Source organism: Suncus etruscus, chromosome 2 (genome assembly GCF_024139225.1).
Source record: "Suncus etruscus isolate mSunEtr1 chromosome 2, mSunEtr1.pri.cur, whole genome shotgun sequence".
In the NCBI taxonomy this organism is placed as follows: Eukaryota; Metazoa; Chordata; class Mammalia; order Eulipotyphla; family Soricidae; genus Suncus; species Suncus etruscus.
This window is the reverse complement of record NC_064849.1, coordinates 170,943,571-170,948,910: the sequence shown is the minus strand read 5'-3', so window position 1 is coordinate 170,948,910 and position 5,340 is coordinate 170,943,571. Positions and strand designations below refer to the sequence as shown.

Below are 5,340 nucleotides of genomic sequence, written 5' to 3'. Positions count from 1 at the left end.
TCTTTTTCTTTTTCTTTTTTTTGTTTGTAGGCCACACTCGGTGATGCTCAGGGGTTACTCATGACTGAGCTCAGAAGTTGCCCCTGACTTGGGGGACCATATGGGACGTTGGCGGTGGAACTGCGGTCTGTCCTAGGTTAGCCGCATGCAAGGCAAACACCTTACCACTTACGCCACTGCTCTGGCTCCTTCCTGGTGGTATTATTCTGTTCTTTATACTTAAAGTTGTTCCAACTTTACTGCTTTAAAAAATCCATCTCTCCTCTCTCTCTCTTTCTCTCTCTCTCTCTCTTTTTCTCTTTGCCATTTGAATTACTATATGCCTTGCTGCTTTTCTGGGGTCTATTGGGTCTATTGGGGTCTATTTTGTTGGCATTGTTTTTGCCTTCGATTTGTACAGCAGCCTCTTTCCAGAGAGTTGAAATTTCTCTGTTGTTATCTCCCTCACTAGTTTTTCTTCTTTCACTTTTTCCTCCCACTGGTATTATCATTCAAAGTTCATTTCTTTTGTCTTCGTTCAATAGGTACCTTACATTTGCTTCCAATGATTTATCTGTTCTTTCTTTTTTGACTTCTTTATTAATGCTGGCTTGTATTTTGTATTCGACTTTGTACAATTCTCCAGCTGTGCATATCTGATATTGTAGCTTGCTTACATGTTTTTTTTTCCCTTCAGTTCCATTTGTATGGATTCTGTCATCTTCTGAAAGAATTCTTTGAATTGGTTGAATTGTTCTTCTATAGATAGCTTATGTTCATTAGCTAGTGACTCCTTGGTTTCTGCTGCTGAAACATTAAGTGTTGATTTTAGGTCCTCAACTATAAGGCTCAAGTGTTTTGGTGAATTTGGAAATTTGCCAGGATTTCTCTCCAAATCCCAACTGCAGGTGTCTTCCTTAGTTTTCCCATTGCTCTTTGCATTTGGTGGGTTGGAATGCTGTAGTTTCAGGGTGTTTAAGAAAGTGATCTTTGAATCGCATATTGAATGAATTGAATTGAATGAATCGCATAAAAAGTGACCAGAGGTATATCAGCTTTAGAGGCTATTTTCCTAAACAAGCAAGCTTATCTGAGTAAGATAAAAAAAATTGCAAGCGAATTCATTGGTTTGTTCAACTGGGTTTTGAGGTGTATATTTTCTAAGAAAAAGAAGTGCTAGGTCCAATTAATCAGGAAATAAATGATGTACATTGAAGCGTCCTTACGCAAATGCACCAACATCATTGTAGTTTGGGAAAAGGAGGGTTGATGGGAGGGCCCAAAGGGTCCCTGTCCCCACTCTGACACAGACCAGAAATACTGAAATGGCACAGGAGGATAGGGGGATCAGGACCAGCAGCCTCCAGCCTTCTCTTTTTAAGACACCTTTGGGTTTTAGCAGTTCTTGGTTTTGCTCCTGGCTTTTTACTCATTGCTCACTCCCTGAGGGATTCAGGGAAGTACAAAGGATGCCAAGGTCAAATGAAGATTGGTCATTTGCAAGGCCAGTACTGACCGATTGCCCCCCCCCATCTCTCTGCTGTATTATCCAGTCCCTCAATCAGACTCTTTATTTTAACCTATTATCTCTGCAATAACCAACATACGTGTGGGTAGCAGTGATACTGTTCTTCATATGGACTGCTGTCCCCTTCATTGTCTCTAACCCAAGATTGTTCTGCAGCAGGGTGTTTTGGGGTAAAGCCTGCGCTAATCTTCTGGCTAGAAGCAGGAGCCCTGTGGAGACTGCCAGGAAGCCTGTTTGCGGTAAGTGTGGGAATAGCCTTCTGGGCTCAGGGTGTGGTGTGGGTGTGGATTGTCATGGGTCTTTGTGAGATGGGGGCCCTGGGCTTGGGGCCTGAGACTCCCAGAGCATTGGTGCATGACCTCTCTTGCTCCCTTTCCTTTTCCTTTTAGATGAGTCCCAGAATAATCTGCAGCTTTGCTGTTCTGCCTTTGCTATTTCTGGTTCCATCTGTGGGTATTTAGAACAGATCTGAGATTTCTTCACTCCCTGTTTGTGCTCTCAGTGTGGGTGCACAGCCCCATGTTGGGGTGCTCTTCCGGGTCCTCCTGTCTTTTTCCTTTGCTCTGATCTTTGCCCTTAGATCATTATGGGCTTTTTGATATCCCCAAGGAAGTGATTTTCTTGCCTTTTATTTTGAGGGTCACTCAGTGATCATAGTTGGGATTAATCTTGGCCCCATGCTTCAGGAATAACTCCTGGTGGGCTTGGGGGACATTATGGCATGATGGAAGTTGAACTCAGGTCAGCCTGAAGGCAAACATCCCCCCGCTGTGCTTTCTTCTGGCCCACTCAGAAATATATTGTTGTCTGTATTTTAAGCCATTAATGAGCAAGACCAGCACAAAGCTAATGGAGATTTTGCCAAGCTCCTCACTGTGGTTCTCCCAACCTGTCTTGCCTTTTCATATCAGCTTATTTAATACCTAAAAACAACATGTATTTGCTCCACCTATGTTGCCACTTCAACCAGGTTTCATTCAACTTATTTGTTTTAATAATTTTTTATTTAAGCACCATGTTTACAGAAATATTGAGTTGAGTTGTAGTCATAAATTATATACTGCCCTTCACCACTGCAACTTTCCCAGCATCAGTGTCCTCCATGTCCCTCCCTCGCAATGCCCCACTTCTGTCTAAGACTGACATTCTGTTTCTCTCACAATCATTGTCATGATAGTAGTGCAGTTGCTGCTCTGTGCTCACCATTCTTTGTGGCAAGATTCATATCATGGGCTTGTCTTCACAGCTCTCTGTCATTGTCTATTGTCTCTGGATATTATTATCATACCATCTTATTTTTCTTATATCCCACAGATGAGTTCGACTATTTTGGCTATCCCTCATCCTCTGACTCATAATATGATAATAATCTCCATGTCCACCCCAGTATAAGCCAATTTTATGACTTCATTTTTTCCTAATAGCTGCATACCATTCCATTGTGTAGGTGTACCACAGTTTCTTTAGCCACTTATCTGTTGTCACGCTCCTGGGTTGTTTTCCGATTCTGGCTAATGTAAAGAGTGCTGCGGTGAGCGTAGTGTGGAGGACATTTTTGTATTGTGTTGTTGTGTTCTTAGAGTCTATACCTAGGAGTGGTACTACTGAATTATATGGGGGCTCAATTTCTGCTTTCTTAAGCCATAACCATAATATTTTTCAGAAAGGCTTGAATAGACAACATTCTCACCAGTAGTGAGAGTTCCTTTCTCCCTGCATACATGCCACACTGGTTGTTCTCACTGTTTCACAGAGGAGATGCAGTGCAAGAGTAAGCTCTGGACACCTGGGTGTGGTCACAAAATCCAACCAAACAGAAAAACCCACCAGACTATTTAGGAACATGAAGATTTTGTCTTGCTTTATCAACAAAATAAGGAAAGCTAGGGGAACAGACTTTAGCAGGAGATAGAGCTATGGTTCAGACAGCCTTATCAACATCTACTCTGACCAAAACCTTTCTCTTTCAGCAGAACTCGAGCCAGAAATCCATCCTTGTCCCTACTGCTCTCTTGCCTTCTCCAATCAGAACTTCCTCAGCCTTAGTCATCACATGAAACAAAGTCATCCCTCTTGGATCCTCCTGGGAATATCTACAAGAAAGCACCCTCAATCAGAAAATTTCTTTCTACGTGATCAGAACCAATGGCAGCAGCATTCTGATCCATATAATGACAAACCAAAGAATGACATACTTGAAAGTCAGAAGCACAAAGAAAGATCCATACATTTGACTAGTAGGATGAAGCATACAATTTGAACAATGTTTTCTAGACTATTTAGCAGCCAAATAGGTAGCTCTAGTAAACAGATGACAATGGAGGAAGACATTAATACAGGCCTGAAAGAAAATCCAAAGGACACAGGTGGAGTAGTTCTGGGGATAGAATTACCATTAATTTTAAGAGACAAGTATGTAAGGCCTGAGCACGGCTTCAACGATGGATCGAGTCTCATCACACATCAAATGACTCACACAGAGGAGAAGCCCCATGTTTGTAGAGTGTGTGGCCGAGGCTTTGGTTGGAGGTCAATTCTTATCACACACCAGAGGACACACACAGGGGAGAAGCCCCATGTTTGCAGGGAGTGTGGCCGAGGCTTCAGTCGGAGGTCACATCTCATCACACACCAGAGAACACACATGGGGAGAAGCCCTATGTTTGCAGGGAGTGTGGGCGTGGCTTCAGTCTGAAGTCAAATTTCATCACACACCAGAGAAAACACTCAGGGGAGAAGTCCTATGTTTGCAAGGAGTGTAGGCGTGAATTCAGTGTGAGGTCACATCTCATCAGACACTGGAGGACACACACAGGGGAGAAGCCCCATGTTTGCAAGGAGTGTGGGCGTGGCTTCAGTATGAAGTCAAATCTCATCCCACACCAGAGAACACACACAGGCTAGAAGCCCCATGTTTGCAGGGAGTGTGGGCGTGGCTTCAGTGTGAAATGAAGTCTCATCACACACCAGAGAACACACTCAGGGGAGAAGCCCTATGTTTGCAAGGAGTGTGGGCGTGGCCTCAGTAGGAGGTCATATCTCATTGCACACCAGAGAACACACAGAGAGAAGCTCTGTGAGTGTGTGGCTTCATTCAGAGTTCACATCTCATCCGACACCAGAGATGACACAAAAGAAGCCCTGTGTCTTCACATTGTGTAACCAAAACACACCAGATGACACACAGGCAAGAAGCCCCATATTTGCAGGTATTGTGAGCAAGGCTTTACTCAGATCAAGTCTTATACACCACAGGGTACAAACAGAGAAACGGTATATTTGCACAGAGTGGGTGAGACCAGTGCAAGGTCAAATTTCATCACACAGAGAGGAAATGCCCTATGTTTCCAGACAGTGGATGAGGCTTTGGTCCAAGGTCAAGTCTCATTACACACGAGGAACACAGGAAAACCAAATGTTTGCATACAGTGTGGGCAAGACTACAACCAGATTTCATATCATCACACATGAGGACACATTTGAAGGCCAATGTTTGAAGAAAAGGTGACTAATAAAAAATGACCTCATAGCATCCTAAGAACAAAAGCTATCAATGGGCCATGGACTTGTGAGTTGGTCTGGGGGTCCCCCCCGGCTTGGGGGCATGTGGAGGGACGTTTCTGCCATTCCAAGTGCCCAGAGCTGCAGGGTCCCGGCCAGGGCTTCAGCAAAGGGCCTTGCTGCTGTTCTTCAGGGATAATCCAGAAGGAAGAAGATGGGGCTGCACCATGTGACTTCCTGCCTCCAGAACATGGTGACATTATCTGATGTGGCTGTGAACTTCACCCTAGAGAAGTGGCCGTGTCTGGACACCTTTCAGAAGAAGCTCTACA

The 5,340-nt window shown here is 44.0% G+C and overlaps 1 long non-coding RNA gene across 1 annotated transcript; it reads left to right on the top strand.

Annotated features, from left to right (window-relative positions):
* Positions 1–1,621: 1,621 nt before the first annotated feature.
* On the top strand, positions 1,622–4,059 carry LOC126001997 (uncharacterized). Its single transcript, XR_007492887.1, has 2 exons — positions 1,622–1,750; positions 3,481–4,059. It is a non-coding gene; the product is annotated as an uncharacterized LOC126001997 (long non-coding RNA).
* The last annotated feature ends 1,281 nt before the right edge of the window (positions 4,060–5,340 follow it).